This window comes from Thunnus maccoyii, chromosome 3 (genome assembly GCF_910596095.1).
Source record: "Thunnus maccoyii chromosome 3, fThuMac1.1, whole genome shotgun sequence".
Classification (NCBI taxonomy): Eukaryota; Metazoa; Chordata; class Actinopteri; order Scombriformes; family Scombridae; genus Thunnus; species Thunnus maccoyii.
The window spans coordinates 264,930-282,777 of NC_056535.1; the positions used below are offsets into that span (position 1 = coordinate 264,930).

The 17,848-nt window shown below is 39.9% G+C and overlaps 1 long non-coding RNA gene across 2 annotated transcripts; it reads right to left on the reverse strand.

The window, feature by feature from the left end:
* Nucleotides 1-8,886: 8,886 nt before the first annotated feature.
* Nucleotides 8,887-17,220, reverse strand: LOC121889204. 2 transcript variants are annotated; one of them, XR_006093464.1, is made up of 6 exons: nucleotides 17,035-17,220; nucleotides 15,801-15,854; nucleotides 15,546-15,637; nucleotides 13,107-13,302; nucleotides 12,702-12,854; nucleotides 8,887-12,351 (listed from the first exon to the last, which is right to left on the reverse strand). It is a non-coding gene; the product is annotated as an uncharacterized LOC121889204 (long non-coding RNA). The 2 variants fall into 2 exon arrangements; XR_006093463.1 differs by having other exon boundaries at nucleotides 15,438-15,637.
* Nucleotides 17,221-17,848: the final 628 nt, after the last annotated feature.

A 17,848-nucleotide genomic window follows, 5' to 3' on the forward strand; every position in this document is an offset into this window, starting at 1 on the left:
AATGAGAAAACGCTCCTCCCTTCTCTTCCTCCTCCTGCTCCCTCTCTCATCTCCTTAGGGACTTGCTAATGGCCTTTGTCTGTGTGTGTGATCCCTCCCAGTGTCATTAATGGCCGTCTGTCACAGATGAATACCTCTTGCACTCACATCAGTTAGACACAGTGTGGATATCCAATGTAGAAAATGACTGAATATTTTAAGGCCACTATTTTAATTCTCCTTTATTGTGTTGAATTATTCAATCTAATTAATTAATTAATGCATATAAGATTTAGCTGTTGTTTCCAAACCAAATGCTTGCCTGTTGTTGAAAATACATCAGTTATTGGTGTCCAGTTTGAACATAATTGGTACTGTCTTATGGAGATTGTTGACTTCGTCAATATTGAGGGAAACATCAAGCAAGCAAGAACAACTCAGTAATGCTCTCCCTTACAACACACATCTAGTAAAGTCAATTCCACTGCTGCGTTCTGCTCAGCATGATTGTCGCATTGTCACATTGAATAATAATGTGAATACAGTATGAGACCAGGCAAACACTTCTGTTGCTGCTCTACTCTAAAGTGAATTAAAGAATGATGAAGAGCTTATTTACTGTAGGGAATATAATTAAACATAATACAGTCTGATCATGTACAACACAACTATTGACTGGACTATTGGGTCCAAGCATAGACTATGATGATGATGATACACTGAAAGCCTGAGGGTAAACAAAAAATATATATATAATATATAAAGAGTGTTACCATCCTCCAAATTCTGTCTTCTCACTCTTTTTGCCTCTTCCATTCTCTCTCTCTCTCTCTCTCCTTCCTATATGTCTCCCTCCCTGCTCGCCCTAATGACCTCTACTTAATTTCTCTTCCTCCATCCCCTCCTCCACACCCTCTTTTGTCCCTACTTCCTTTCTCTACAAAAAGGGCTGTCCCATGACTATGGCTGTTGCCATGGTTGCAAAGGGTGCGCGTGTATGTGAGTGTGTGTGTGTGTGTGTGTGTGTGTGTGTGTGTGTGTGTAGTCGAGTATTTAACCTTTTAATCCTAACCACATGGCAGCCATTAGCAAATTAAGAAACAAAATATACCTTATCACCTGCACTTTGAGAAAAGTATTTTGACTCAGACATTTTCCACCAATTAGACAAGGTGTTCTACATAGTCTGTGTTATTGTGTTATTATGTGACTGAAAGTGTCACACAAACTCATGCAATATATGGATTAAGTGTACACTTAATCTGAGGCGAATGAGCTCAATCCAGACAGAAAAGCAATAGTCATAAGACCCCCCCCCCACCCCCTCCACACACACACACACACATACACTTGGTGTCTACACAGACACACACTGATGACAGTGTGACTGAAGGCTTGAATCAAAGCCTTCTGATCCTGCTTTGCTTCTGATCAGCTCTGCCGGGCGGATTGAAGTGGAATTGGCTGGGATTAGTATAACGCTGCCATGTGGCAATCAGCACAGCATGCTGCCAAATGACATGCAGACACACCCATGAGATAACCTCTCAGTCTGTTTTTAACTGCTGTGTATGTTTCTGTACCTACACTCAGTCTTAAGATGTGTTTTCAAAAAAATCTGAGAGCATGTTTTAGTAACATCTCAGTGTTTCCCCTAGGTTGACGGTTTTGCCCTGGTGGCAGGGCGGTCATGGGGAGTGAGAGTGGGGGCTGAGCAAAAGTTGGGAGACTCAGCAGCCACACATTTCTCTGTTTAGCATCTTCAGGTTGGGCTAACCCATTGTTGCTAACTTTGGAGCTAACTCCCTTCAATTTTCCAGCACTTGGGGAAACAACAGACGTGACTTTTCTTGGTCTTGAAGGGCTGCAGCATTTATTAACTGACACACTGTAGTCTGTACTGTACATTTACTACCAGGCTGACAACTTACTGCAAACCTTTTCCTCTGCTCCACTTGCATTCACCGTCACTTTTCTGCCCCTTGCTCTCTCACTCAACCACTCACTCACCTGCTACACACACATATTACGTACTGCCACATTCCTTAAAAGGAGCTATGCTACCAAGAGTTTCCCAGTCAACGACACTGAGGCTAACTCACATTTCAGAACAGCACTGCAAAGAGGCTCCCAAATGCTATTGATTTCCGAATGAATGGATATTTGGCGTTATTTTTGGCATTAAAAATTTTTTTTTTTTGCCTGGCAGGGGTTCTCGTTGGCCTGTCGGCCCGCCAAGCCTGTACAAATATTAGAAAACACTGCATCTTAACAAGAAAAAGGCAGCCACTTGTATGCAGAGGGACTCCTTCCTGCTGGTCACAAAGAATCACTGTGGCTGCTCCACAAAGGGTTAATAGAAGTGGAGAGTCCCTTCTGTCTGTTTGACAGGCAGTCTGTAACTGAATGGAAGCTGCCAACATCTCCCCGTCTGCTTGCCTTTGTTTGGTCTGGGCTTTTTCCTTGTCCAATTCTGTATACTATAAATTTACCAATGACCAGAATTCCAAACCAAACCAGTTCGCTGCAATTTAAAGCTGATTTCATATGATTCAGTTTAGCTCACATTCACAGTCCCTGATCATACAATTCCATATTTTTACCTGTACATGAGTTATAGTCTTTTGATTGGCAGGAGGCAACAAAAAACTTAGTATCAAATGTATCCCAAAACTGTCACACCAGCAATATGAAACAATAGATAGTAATGCCTTCTTGACCTGTTGGAGCAGTTTGTTACTGTAAATACGCTTCACATTAACATCTAACCTAATTTGGAAAGCTTGATAAAAGAATCAATGTGCCTTAGTTCTTAATGATATGGAAATGCCTGAAAAATCATATATGGATGCCTCAATCCATCATTCAAGGTAATTAAATGCAAATGTAAAGGGTATTGGTGTTAAAGTATTGATGCAAAATATTTTTAACCCTCACACAACAAACTCTGCATACCATCATCTGGAGAAACACCTCTACCATTCATCCCACATTATGAGATGAATGATGCCATACTACACAGGAGATAGGAAGTACTGGGCATTGTGTACCTCAGTTGTAGGGCTGTTATTATCTATGTAAATCTAGCATTTTTGTCATGGCTTTATGGATGCATGTCCTTGTAAATGACTTTAGTACGTCACTTATTGTCTTCAACCAGGAGGAGTTGGGGCCATGTTTGTACTAGTGTTGTTGCTTTCTGTCTCAGGGTGTCTCAGAGTGGTGGTTTAAAATAAGTTCTTAAATATGTATATTGGTAACAGTTTTGTATTATTAAAATGAAGAAAAAAGGTCTTTGGTGAAATATCAGAAATGCTCCTCTTTGTCTTGGGTGGCTAGAGGGGCGGTGTCTGTGCGTGACTGACAGCAGCTGGCAGGTTGTCATAGTGCTGGTGTTACACCATACAGAACAGAAACAAAGTAAACAACTGCTGTAGCTGCAAGTCATGGACAAACAGTGTTTTGTTAGCAGTGTTAAAGAGTAAGAACCACACCAGCATCTAACGGGTCCCAAGTAACATTTGCAGGTACATTTACGTGCTGTTTAATGTGCGCAGCTAATTAGCTACCTAGCCTGCTAACTGACGTTAACAATGCACTTTTCCCCATTAAATATTTGTTTGGTGGCAGGACCTTGAAACCAAAGAATTTAAAATATAACTTTCTCCCTTTTGGGGACTTGAATGCACTTTGTAGCACTGGATCTAATGCCCCTGTCAGCAGAGAGACATCCGTGCCTTCCAAAGAAAATAAATCTATTTTATGATGTGACACTAAGATTTGGTTAGGTTTAGGCAAAGAATGACTTGGTTAGAGTTTGGGATTGAAATGACTACTTTTTTATAGTTAGGGGACCTATGTCATCCTGGTTACAATAAAAACCATGTGATTAAGATTAGGGAGCAATCGTTGTCTAAAAACCAAGTGGTTAAGCTTGGGGAGCAATTGTGGTCCTGCTTAAAAGAAATCAATGTTGACACATGGTTGGAAACAGGACCAAGCAGCGATCTTCCATATTAAAGTCCAATGTTTTGTTGACTCATCCATCCAGCCTGACCTCCTCCCTACACACACTTTGCACTTTGTCACCTAATAATAACTTCACCTGACTTATTGTCATAATTAGGGACCAAGCCCAAAAGGCAGTAGTCCTCGCCTAAGGGCGAGGACCCTATTGTTTTTCGTGTATTTGTTTGTTTCTTTGTTTCTTTATTATTACGGGACATCACACCTAAATTTGACCCCCTAAACTCACCAAATTTGGCACGAACATCAAGTCTGGTGAAAAATTTGATAAAATGTAAAAATGAACCCCTAAAGTGCCAAAATGTGCTCTCTAGCGCCACCTATGTAACTAAAATGGCAGCCATGGCCCGTAGGAATGTCGTAGAGAGATCAAACCAAAACTTAATTATTTGTCTCATCAAGACCTACAAATCATACACTGACACCCCTGACCTAAATCCAACAGGAAGTCCACAGTTAGCCTTTCAAAATAACTTTGCCCCAATTTTGGCTCCTGAACAAACACTATCTCCTCCGAGGGCGTTAATGGTATCTGCTTCAAACTTTAATAGATGACTTATGACACTATGCTTAAAAAAAGTTGTTAAAAACTTTGTAATAACTCGAAGGGTTTGGATTTTATAAACCCTCAGATTTGCAGTGCCACATCACCCTTACAATGTAAAACAATGGGGGGAACTTTGTGTAAAACAGAGGCTTCTGATGTCTAAACTATAAGTCTGACTACTTTCAAACTTGTATCAATGGATTCGCCACAAAATTTCCTAATAAAATATGATTTTTAATGTAAGATTTGGCCAAAGTAATGGGATTTATGAGGAGATTTCACAAGAAATGTACGCTAAAATCCTTCTCTCCAACTTCTCCTGGTGATGTCACTCCTTCGGTGCTGTGAAACATTCCGCAATACACACTCATTATAAAATCACAGGAGGAGCAAGAAAAGACTTTAAAAGTCAAACTCTAATATCTCAAAAACAGTAAAAGATAGAAAAAACATGTAAATTCAAGATTTGTAGGTCAAAGTCTTGTGACTCATTTAAAGTTCAAATGAAGTCTGTATCTAAAACTATGTGGAAGCAGTAAATGTTCACACTCGCTCACACTCTCCATTCAAATATATGAGTATTTTTCTGTGTCCGGCTGCAGTTACTTATTGTCTTTACATCCCTCATTTTTAAAAAGCAAAATGATCTGATCCTGACGGGCCAGAGTGCGAGGTCCCGACCAACATTGCTTGCAGCTTTAATTAGGACTATGTCACTTTAACCCACAGATATATTGTTTTGGACTCAACTAGTAAATGGTATGTTCACATTCACAGTATTTGCTGTAATCTTTCCTCCTCTTCATACTTGTCAAAAATACAATTCCAAAGTTTATCTGAAGTTAATATGAGGCAGTTAATCAAATTGTGGGTATCTTCCAAAATGAGTATTTTTTGTACAAAATTCCCTCTGTGACTCATTTCAGAAGATTGCCCCTTTATTTGATTAACTCAGACTACTGAAGCCTCATACTGAATTCTGATTCACTTTGGAATGCATTTACAGAACAAGGAGTGCTGATTTTGTCCCCCATCACTTACATTTGAAGCTCATTATGAATGATATGAACAACATATGAATAAAAGGACTGAGTAGAGCAAGAAAAAACAATTTCAATGTTTATATGGGTACCTGACTTTTAAGACACACAAAAACTGTGAACCCCTCCTTTAAATTAAGGAATGATATGAAATGAAGAGGAATGATGATCAAAACTACAAAATAAGAAGCAAGTTGTAATCAAGTAGAATAATCCTTTAAGGTATTAGTTAGCAACATGATTAATAATAGAAAGGTTATTGGTAGATTGAAGTACATGCTGTCCATGCCTATGTTTTAGCCAGCTGGCTGTATGGATTGCAACTGCAAATTTGGTATAGACATTCATTGTCCCCACAGGATGAATCCTTATGACTTAGGTGATCCACTGACTTTTCCTATAGCACCCTCATCAGGTCAGATTTTTTATTTGTCCAGTATGTTGGTCAATACTTGATCTTGTTTATGAATAAGTTCCCATTATTGTCATATAAGATACAGTAAAAACAAACTCTTCTACAGCTTTCGCGTTGGGCTTCCTGTGGTTGTAATGGCGATGTTAAGTGACAAGCTGTCAATGACCATCGGCTCAAGTGGCAACAGCAAACATCCACCCAGCCTGTCCTCACCATTGCTGCGGTGTTTATGATGGTGACAGCACAGGTGCACCATAGCAAATACTGAATACAAACTATACAAACAGGAGGCTTTCACCTCCCCTGCTTGAACTACATGCATTACATAAAAAAACACAATCAGTACATCACTTTTAGCCAACACATCAATAATCATTTAATCAATAATAAATGAAGTTTTTGCATAAATAATGTCAAAGCATACTGACAGGAATGCTGTTTAATTTAATGAGCAGAGGATAAAGCAGTTAATAGATAAATTTGTTTCTGGAACACACACACACACACACACATAAGCACACACATACTGGACAGATCGGTATGTGTTTATATCAAAATTGGCTGTATTGTTATCAGTGGTGCACATGCTCTATCAGAAACACAATATAGTAACCGTTAGTGCTAACAGACAAGAACCCTGTTGAATTACATGTACACCAACCCTAAAACATACTTGCTCACACACACGTACACAATCACCAAGCATGTCACTTACCAGCCACCTGTACAAATGCTGCCACGTCCCTGCTGCTGCCTGTTACCACTGCACATGTATTCCAACGTGTGTGTATTAATGAGTGTGTGAAAGAACAATGTTCTAACACACTATCCAGCCCTCAGGTAGACCCATGGTAAACGTCACTAACAGCTAACAATAGATCCTCTGGGAAGGAGAGATGAGCGAGCGGCTGGATGCAGGACAATAATAGGCAACCTCTCCTCAGTTAGGGATGGATGGAGGCTACAGAGCATGCCCGGCAGAAAATCCCTGGGTATTAAAACATCACATGGCCACCCATCTCCACCATTAGTCACAGAGGAAACGGAGGGGATGAAAGCAAGGAGAGAAAGAGGCAGAGAGAGGACAAGAGTGAATGGGTGGAGGGGGGCTGTGTCACAACGCTGCTCGATCCCCCTTTTCATTACAGTGACAGAGGCACAGAGAGGAGGCATGAGCCAATAAGACATGAGGACTCTCTGCTGGTCTGAACCCCTCCCTGAGCTGAAAAGCCAACACCAATGCAGGCAAACAGGGAGATGGAGACAAAAGAAAAGCCCAGAAAGAGAAGAGAAATCCTGTCTAAAGGCATGAAATTAATGTTTAACCAGCTCAAATTTACACAAACTGTGTGTGAAAATAAAAATTGAAAGGACAAAAAAAGGAGGAAAATCTCATGAATTTACTGGCTGACATTTAGCTTTTATTATACTACACAAACCGTCAATGCTCTTTTGCCATGAGGAGCAAAGCTGAAATATGCCACATGGCAAGGAATCAGTCTTAACCATCAGAATCAGAATCTGTATGGAGGAATCAAAAATCTAGATGCAGAGAGGTAGATGTATGCACATCGCATTCTATATTTAGGACAGGTGCAGAATAACACATTCAATTCAGGAAGAAATTTGTATCCACCATCACTTTCATGCCTGTAGACAAATCTGGGTTATACAGGTTATAATCTATTAAATTAAGTTTTGCAGCAAAATTTAGTCCAGTTTTACAGATGACTCTTTACTGTGCTGTTATTATCAGCTGCTCTACAAAGAAACTGAAAAAAATGGCAAATAAAAGTCACAAGCCTCTGCCCCATGAATCCAATTTAACTGTCATATATCTCCATTAAAAATTCATGTTTTGATCGCATTCTGACCAACCAGGTACCTGAGCGATCTGTCTACACGGGGCTGATGGTGGGCTGCCACCCCACTGATGTCTTGCTAGCTTAGTACTTTTCCTAGCCAAATTCTACTTTTCTGTATCATGTTTATCATTCAATTTTTTATAAATTTTTAAAAATTAAAATTTTAAATTTTAAATTATGCTTTTATTCTAAGTATAATGCAAGAAATCGTGGAATTTGATGATTTAGATGATTAAATGCTGGGTTTAACTAGCTACTCCCCACAGCTTTCATATATCTCTCTCAAATCTTCATGCTAGCTACTCCCCACCTTCATGTTATTTTTTCACAAAGCCTTTGTCATAATTCATTTCAGACTAGTGTTTAGAGACTGAACAACCTCCACATTCACACAGACTACCATCATCTGTTGGAGGGGGTAACTGTCAACTGTAATGAACTGGCCACAGTAATGGCGGCAGTGCTTGAGAGCGCAACACATAAATCAGCTGCCAGATTCGTCTATACATATCCTGTCCATTGTCATGCTGAAAGTCCAGTAGGGTTGAAACATTGCCTTTTCCTCAATCCAATAAAATGTAAAACTTAAAATGAAAGTCAGAATTGAAAATCTAACCTGTGCTAATTTTCCTTTTATTTATATAGATTTTGTTTGGTTGTTTTTTTCTGCTGTTGTAGGTTTTAGTCTTATTTTCTGATATTCTTCTTTTTCTGCTCATGTTACACCCATAGAGTGGAAGCTCACTCAAGGGGTGACATATTTTAGAAAAATAATTTATTATGACATTTACCCACCTGAAAGAACAAATTGACACTTTGTGAGTCGGCTGATCTTCAGTGGCTTTACTCTTAACATTAACTGCCAACTTAAATTAGTTGGAACAATAGAACAACAATGCAAAACAATAACAATATAATATAAAAATTCAATATTTCAAAATACAGTAATCATGTACAAACTTTGAATAGGCTAACAGAATCACTATATATATATGTATAAATAAAATAGGCTATTAAAAATGATCAATTCTATAACAGAGCATTGAAAGTACTATATCAGTCTATTATTTACAATTCTTATCATTTCAGGTATAAAACAATGATCTAATTCCCTCATAACTTCAATCACGCAACATTTGCATTACAATATAATCTCCCTCATTCATCCTCTCTGTTTACACGTGACATATTACAACGTGAGCTGCCTGGTTGTCTTGACAACGGTAAACAATAATGCTGCTTATCAGCTGTTCGGGCTCTGGCTCTGACTACATTCTATAACCGTTGTAAACAACTGAAAATAAACGTTATGAACCGTTATAAACTGGAACTGAAAATAAACGTTACTAACCGTTATAAACAAACTGAAAATAATCGTTATTAGCTGCTAGAGGAAAACGAACAAAACAAAGAAAATACAAACCACAAAACACTATAACATTAAATCTTACACACACATACATACATACATATCAATGCAGTCAGGCAAACCTTACATCTGTTTAATTTAAAGATAACTATCATTGTAACTGGCAAGCTAGTGCCAACTTGCTCCACCTAGCTAGCGGTAATAACCCCAGGTTCACCATATGGCAATTACTTTGTGGTAAAATTAATTCATTGCAAAAGTGTATGTATGCACAACAGCATATTATAAACTGAAATGATGGGAACCTTACAATAGGCAATACAATGTATATTGTTGCTTAATATGTAGGACTTGTTGAATTAAACACTTCCATTAGTGAAATGGATATTGTCTCCAGAGATCTGTGGTCCTTCGCAAGAAATAAAATCAAGAGTTAAAAGATGTTTCAAAAACTTTAATCTTATAAGAAAGTCTTGCATTAGTCTTACTACGTCTTTCTTGTAATACTAGTGCAATTTTCAACAAGAAAAATGGAAGTGTGATTTATTCACACACTTCACTTCAATAATGAAACAGTGTTCATGTATATAACTGAAATATTAAATGAGAGGTTAATATTTTATTACATATACTTGATCATTGAAGTATTGAAATTTGATGTCAAGTTTACATTCATTCAGTTGTAGTCAAAGTAAGTCCTCCTATTGTTAATTTTTTTAAGTCAAATTAGAAGGGTTCATATTTACTTATGCAGGTTTTAAGTGTTTCTCTTTGAGTGAAGTGTAATAATAAATGGTGTGTAAGTCAAATCTACAGAAATCAGTTCTGCTTGGTTGTTCCATGGACCCAGAAACAACACCCCCTTAAAGACAAAATTATACTTGCATGAGAGAGACCTATTGTTAAATTGAGCAACTGCTTTGTCTCTTGTATTCAGGCCAGCAAGGTAGAGGGGATCTGTGCAGCAGGGATGACTCTAGGAAAAAGAGAATTAGCCACCGGAAAAGTCCTGTGCTGTTCACCATGGGCAGATTGATTCTTATTCTTAGAGTGAGGGCTGGACTGGGTTTCTAAAGCTCCAGTGTGCAGAACCTGCTACATTGTTGCCATACTGTTGTAGGAAACTGTGGGATACTTTGAGTCAAGCATTTTATACAAATGCTGGAAGAGAGAAACAAGAGAAAAATTCTGCCATGCATCATTTACACAACAACACAACACTGTGTATATGTCTTGTTCAAGTCTTGTTCAAAGATGCTGATTACAGGGTATGTGCACCCTCTAGTGGCTCACCACTGTGACAGCGAGATTTTGAGTGATGTGAGTGAGACTCACCTATTTTTTCAGGAGTGTTTTTTTTAAATTCAGTTCCCCTACGGTCTGACTGGCTGACGTAAAAATCACCATACCATCCTGGGATTCCTTTGATTATTGGCATGAGAAACTGGTTCAGCAAGAACACACAACCTAGAAAATGTTGTGCAGCTGGTGCTAAGGATGGTGACTCAGTAGGTGTAGCAACACTTCACAATGTTTTCATAAATTTATCAACTAATGAAATGTAAACAAATAACCAAAATTCTTCTGTTGTGGGCTCTCAATGAACAGACCCACAAGATCAGCTGCAGCTATTCTACAACTGCACTGGAATTGTTGAAAAAAAGATCCTATCAGGTACTCCCTTTGAAACTAAATGTCACTTGGCCATCACTTCTAATGACAAAAAGATCACTTAGTTGGCAATAAAGTAACAGTTTAGTTAAACTCTATACAAAATCAAAGGTTACTGCAGGTAAAAATAAAGAAGTATAAAGCAAGTATCAAGCAAAAATCTACATTTAGCAGCACTTTATTAGGAACAACTGTGCAATCCAATGCAATCTAATACAACAACTCAGCCATAAATTCCACTTTGATGAAGCTTATACATTTTCAGTATTTGCTGACATTGTCAGAAAAGTGATAATTTTACTTTCTGTTTATTATTGAGGTTCTTCTGCCCTTCAGAAAGTTGGTGTAATGTTTAGGTTCACTTTAGCACCACTCTCTGTTTAAATGTAGTATTGCTGTAGTATAAACAGGAAGCAGGACAGCATTTTACAGTTGCAGGGGAGATCTCAGCAGATCAATGTGGTGTTCTAACATCTATTATAATCCTTTGATTTGTCTCATCGTGAGCATTGCCTGTGAGTGATTTTTTAGTGTTTGCAAGGTTATCTTTCAGTGTTGAAGAATATATGTTGTTGATAGGATGTTTTTATGTTTGCATTAAATTAATGCTAGATACTAGCTGATTGGTGCTCATGCTATATGCAATGTTCAGTACATACTGCCTCAGAAGCATATAGTTTACATTTAGTATATTTTGAGCACAGTCTGTGTAATCCTGGCTTTATATGGAGTGCTTTAACAAACATATGTCTATACATTTACTATTTGTATACAAGTAACTCAGTGTATGTTTCTGTTGTTTCAGTTTCACTCTTTTACTTGTCAACATGTTCTGCAAGAGTCTGTATTAAACCTGGAAGGCTATGTCCTGACTATGGTGTTGCTTATTGAGGAATTCTTATAGAGTTAGGCTGGCTGTCTAATTTTAGTTAGGAAACACCATTAGAGGGATAAGTACAGTAAAAAGGCAAGCGACCAGCTGGTGCAAAGTCAACCACTGCAACAGATCAGACACAGCACATAAAACTGCATCATGGATCCAACCGAAGAGAATGACAGAACCTCTAAAGTCAGCACAAACAGCGACTGCACTTCTGCATCTTCCGCCAGTGCAGCAAGGGCCTGTGTAAGGGCAGAGGCAGCACATGTACGTGCGTCATTTGCGTTTGAGAGAGAAGCTAAGCTAAAACTGGAGCAAGCTGAGAGAGAGGCTAAGATGAAATTTGAGCAGGCTGAGAGAGAGGCCAAACTGAAACACAAGCAGGCTGAGAGAGAGGCAAAACAGAGAACAGAGGATGCACAGGCGCTTCTGGAGAAGGCAAGACTGGATGCTGAACTGGGAGCTTTGGAACTCCAGAGAGAGGCAGCTGCTGCCAATGCACAGGCAGAGATCTTGGAGGCAACTGAAGAACAAGTTAGAGCACCTCGCAGCAAGATGTCTTTAGAGAGAGAGATTGATGATCGTACAAGAGCATATGAAAAAAAACAAAAGATTGAGTTACATGTAGACTCATGTCATGATGTCCCTGCACCTTCACCCATCCAACCTGACGACAGCCTAGTCACATGGGGAACTGCATATGGGGTATTTCAAACTAACCCCTCTACCCAGAAACCTGTCAAACTTGAGCATGCCCCATCTTTTGATTTGATGCCCTCCAAACCATTTTCTTATGCCAACAAGACCTATCAGCTGACCCAGTTAAGACCCCTGTGATGACAGACTTTGTTAAGTACTTAGCATGTCAGGAGCTAGTGACTACAAGGCTAAACCAGTTTGATGACCAACCTGAGAGTTTTAGGACGTGGCAGTCTTCCTTCCTCAATGCCATCAGAGGTCTTGACCTTTCAGCCAGCGAAGAATCGGTCCTCTTGACCAAGTGGCTAGGCAAGGAGTCATCCCACCATGTCAGGAGAATTCATTTGGCGCATGTCAATAATCCTGAGGTAGCATTGACGAAAGCATGGGATAGACTGAGTAAGTGTTATGGAGTAATTGAAGATGCTCTTTTCAAGAAACTGGATATGTTTTCTAGGATCTCCAGTAAGGACCATATCAAACTTAGGGAGCTAGGAGACCTCCTTATGGAGTTTCAGTAAGGTCGGTTGTGGTCCAATAAGGACCATATCAAACTTAGGGAGCTAGGAGACCTCCTTATGGAGTTTCAGTCTGCGAAGGAGGATGGATACCTACCTGGGTTGACCTTCCTGGACACTGCTCATGGTGGAGAAACTTCCACATGCCCGACAGGAGAAATGGATATCTCAAGGCTCTAGGTTCAGAAATAATGAGCTCTTTCCCCCATTCTCCTTTTTCACTGGATTTATCTGCTATGAAGCACACACCCGGAATGACTCAAGCTTTGCTCTCCCTAGCAATACCAGTCTTCCTGCAAGAGATAAAGCAGTCAATCGGACAGAGAGAATCCCAGTATCAGTTCACAAGACAGACATCTCTTTAGACATTGAACATGACACAAACATCTCTCCCAAACAAGTTGAGAATCCAGGGAACAACTGTCCATCGTAAACCACACCCATTAAGGAAGTGCCATGGATTCAGAGCATGTAGCATATCCTGTGAAAATGAGTTATGCTACAGGTGTTGTGCGCCAATGTCCCATTTAGCCAAGAACTGTAAAGTAACTGTGAAATGCAGCGAGTGTAAAGGATAAAGGATTTTATTCATCGTATGCCTGGATTTTAACTATTTTGATACACAGTGGCAGTGAAACCATACAGACGAAGTCAGCCTTATATCATTCGTCATTGTTGTGTGGGGGAAACCTCTACAAATAGTTTGTGGCTCCCAACAACAAAAATCCCCTGATGGACGAACACTGAAGGGATCCTGAATTAAACCAGAAGGAACTGTCTAAAGCACATGAGAAAAACCGTATAGCTGATTCACCACAGCCGGGCCTGTTTGGGCCCGTTGCCGGTAAGTGTTGCTTCCAAAAACATCTCATTTGGTGCTGGTTGTTTTTGCCTTACTGCTACAGCTACCACACAATAAACGAGAGAGAAACAAACCATCGTTCACAATTCAACACTGCTGCTGAGGTCTTTCTCTGTCTGTTTTCGGCCACACAGATCATCTAAAGCCAGACTGCCTACAACACTCTACAGTGGAGGAGAGACCTCTGAAATCAATTCCTCCTGTCATTTTCACCTCCATTATCTGCACAATCGTTAATAGTGAGTGAATAGTGGTCGTACATTCATCAGTGCCGCTGAATCTGGAAGCCAATACCAGCTGGAAGATCTTGACAACTGGTCAAAAGCTAGCAGTCTCCTCTTTCCACCTCCAGAATATATCCTCATGGGTGACTCCATGGTTAGTCGCTATCCTAAATGGCATTACATACTCATTCTCAGGTGCAAAAGTCCTTAATATTCTCACTCATATCCCTGCCATCATTGAGAATCACCCATCTGCCCACAACAAGAGTGTACATGCGGGCATGAATGACATCAGGTGCAGGCAATCAATTCAGCTTCAGAAGCATTATGAAATCCTAGTGGTGACGATTGAAAGCCTCGGCAAAATTTGCATATTTTCAGGTTTAATCCTGATCCTTCAAAGGAGCTCAGATGTTCAGTCGTTTCTACAGTGCTGATCGGTGGTAATGTAACTTTTACTGAGCATGTAGCTATGGATATATTAGCCACTTCGACTCATTCTGGAAGATGACTGATCTTTACAAACGTGATAATCTCCACCTCAACAAGAAGGGAATTTTAGTCCTGGCCACAAAGTTTGCCTGCCATCTATCCAGTCTTGCAGTCTGACGCCATGCCACTGTTATTGTAGCTTCGGCAAGTAAAGCCGGACTTCCCCATCTTGATTTGCAGATCAATATTAAAACTGACCTATATCCTGCTGCCTATATTCCCCCTAGTCCACTCAAAACTACCAACCCAGCTCTCACCACTGTCCACTGAATGTGCAAGGGCCCCTCATGTATGCAAGCCCAAGCATGCCAAAAATGCTCTTCTGTTCACCCCTTCCCTGTTATTGTAAATTGCAGACCACATAGACAGCGAGCAACTGAAGGTTGGCAGCTTCTGGGACAGAGCACCTCTCACTTTCTAGAAAGCCCCATGGGAGAGCAAATATGGGCAATTTACTTCCTATTGACTGTACCCCCATTGTCTCCCCCACTGCTCTCTCACCAAAAACTGGTCTCCTATATGTAAGATCAATCAGTAATAAATCTTTAATCATCAGTGTTTTTATTGTCTCAAATAGTCTGGGCTGTTTTATGATCACTGAGACATGGCTGTCTCAGGGGGACGCCATTCCTCTGAATGAGGTTGGATTTGCTTATTTTAATAATCCTAGGCCCTCTGGAAGAGGAGGTGGTCTTGCTGTATTTTATAAGTCAGATCTTAAATACGATCCTGTTACTTTTGGCAATTTTAACTTCTTTTAAGTTTTTAGTTTCTTAATCACTGGTTCTCCTTCTTTACTCTATATAAATAAGTTAAAGATAAATGAAACTAAACAAAACCAAAAACCAACATGGTAGAAGCCAGAGGGGAGAGGGCAGATAACTGACTGCCTCCAGCTTATATAGAAGCTGGGCAGTCCAGGTGAGCTGAATCTTCCTGATGACCCAACTCCACCCACCAGGCTCCTGCAGGCAGAGGACAAAGAGTCTGTCTAGAGAGGGTCGTCACACCACACCTCATAAAGCTGTGGTTCCACCACAAACTCTGAAACTAAACAAACAAGGTTAATACAGTTAAAACTGGCATTCCAATATGAGCCACCAAGTTCATTATCCCTTTTAGCTAAACAGTTGAAATACACACAATACTAAAGACAAAAGTACATATCCCATCAATCTCTGACACAGAATTCCCCCTATACCGTGAATTTCACCTTGTCGAAGCTCAGATGTCTGCAACCTTGGTACCGGAGGAAGCATCTTTAAGACTAAGAAGGAGACAAGAATAATGGCATAAGCAGAGATAGGACAGAGCAAAAGCCATGTGGGATAGTACTGTACAAAATGTAGGAGAATTTCTTAAGCATTGAAGTTCTCTGAAGAATTAAAACACAGAGTGATGAATCTTTCTCTTTACTCGTACATGCCAGCATGGAGAAGGGCACACAGCCATTCTCTAGAACAAAACAGTCTCAGCTTAAATACAGTATGTCCTAGTAGGAATTAGACAGAGAGAGGGTAATAAAGTAATAAAAAGATAAAGTAACACAGTCGTAAAATAATAAAACACCTAGCCTAACCAATGAACACTGCTAAACTCTTGATGACATCCTAACAAATTTGACACAGTCAATTCTGCTACCATGTGTCTCTAACAAGATTCCTTATACAGATGTCCTTCAGCTACCAAAATTAAGGCACATGCTTTGACACACTAAATCCCTTACAAAAATGACACGTGTCAAGGCCAACTCCCTGACTCTGCAGCGCCAAAGACAATGCACCAGGTGAGTGTCAGCATCAAGGCCCAATCCCTGACTACACGACACAAACAGGAAGGTAACAAACCCTTTCCATTAAACAAACCTGATACAAAACACAAAACTAAAGTGCTGATTCCAAATGTGCATCAGCAAAACCAAAAGGTCGTCCACACAAACAAACTGGAGCTTTCCCATTCTAGGCTCACAAATACAACTACATAAGCTTAATATAGTATTTATTCACTGTAAACCAGTGGGTCCAGTAAGCACCTGCTATGCAGTTACCCCCAGAAAGCCACGGATGTGATCCCGAGCATATAGCTCTACCCACTTTCTCCTCCACTTTAAGAGGTCAAGCTAAATCAAACTAATGGCCAGAGTGTGTTACCAAAACCTAGTGGGAAAAACTCCAGTAACAATGGACATCTTAAACCAAAATGCACGATGGATAAGCACTTACTAAATTTCAAGCAAACAAAACAAAAAAGGGACAAAGGACTACAAATTTGCTCTCCCCCAAAACAGAACAAAACTCATGTGTGATACTTCCCAAATTGGTAGCCAGGTAGGCAAACTCTTTCCAAAAACCCAATGCCTACAAACAAATTGACAAACCCCCATCATCACATGAGGTAGCAAAAACAAAAGTGGGCCAAATTACCACAAAGGCTAGGTTTCATCTTACCAAAATAGTTCATTTGATCCCGGACAAGCCCCCAATTTGTCACAACCCAGCTCAAGGCTGGACAAAGGAGGAGAGACCACACATGAGTTTTAAATAAAAATAGATTAATTGTAAATAACTTAAAAATAAATGAAACTAAACAAAACCAAAAACCAACATGGTGGAAACCAGAGGGGAGAGGGCAAATAACTGACTGTCTCCAGCTTATACTGAAGCTGGGCAGTCCAGGTGAGCTGAATCTTCCTGACGACCCAACTCCGCCCACCAGGCTCCTGCAGGCAGAGGACAAAGAGTCTGTGAGAGAGGGTCGTCACAATGCTGGCTCTGCCACCAAAGTCTGTGATGCTTTTAATTCTTCATCTTTTAATTTGTTTTTATCTCCTCTTAACCCTAATGCTCTTTTAAATTATTTTAATGATCAGTGCCTATCCATCCTAGATCATATTGCACCATTTAAAACAAGGACACAAAAATCATGACCTCCCCTGACTCAATGACCACACTCGAGCACTAAGACTTCCAAATGACAGTGGAAGGCCAACAAGTCAGAATCAGTGCTTATCAACCTAAAAATCTAATATTAACCTACCAGAATGCAGTTAAGGATGCCAGATCAGCTTATTTTTCAGACTTTATCTCCAGAAACAACCATAATCCTAAAGTTCTCCTTACATTAATTAACTCTGTTATTGATGATACCTCCACCTCTTCTCCTGAACCGGATGTTGATCTCTCTGACAGATTTCTTGCTCATTTTATTAGCAAGGCCATGTCACGCCATTGTCCACCCTCTGCTTAAAAAACCCAATTTGGA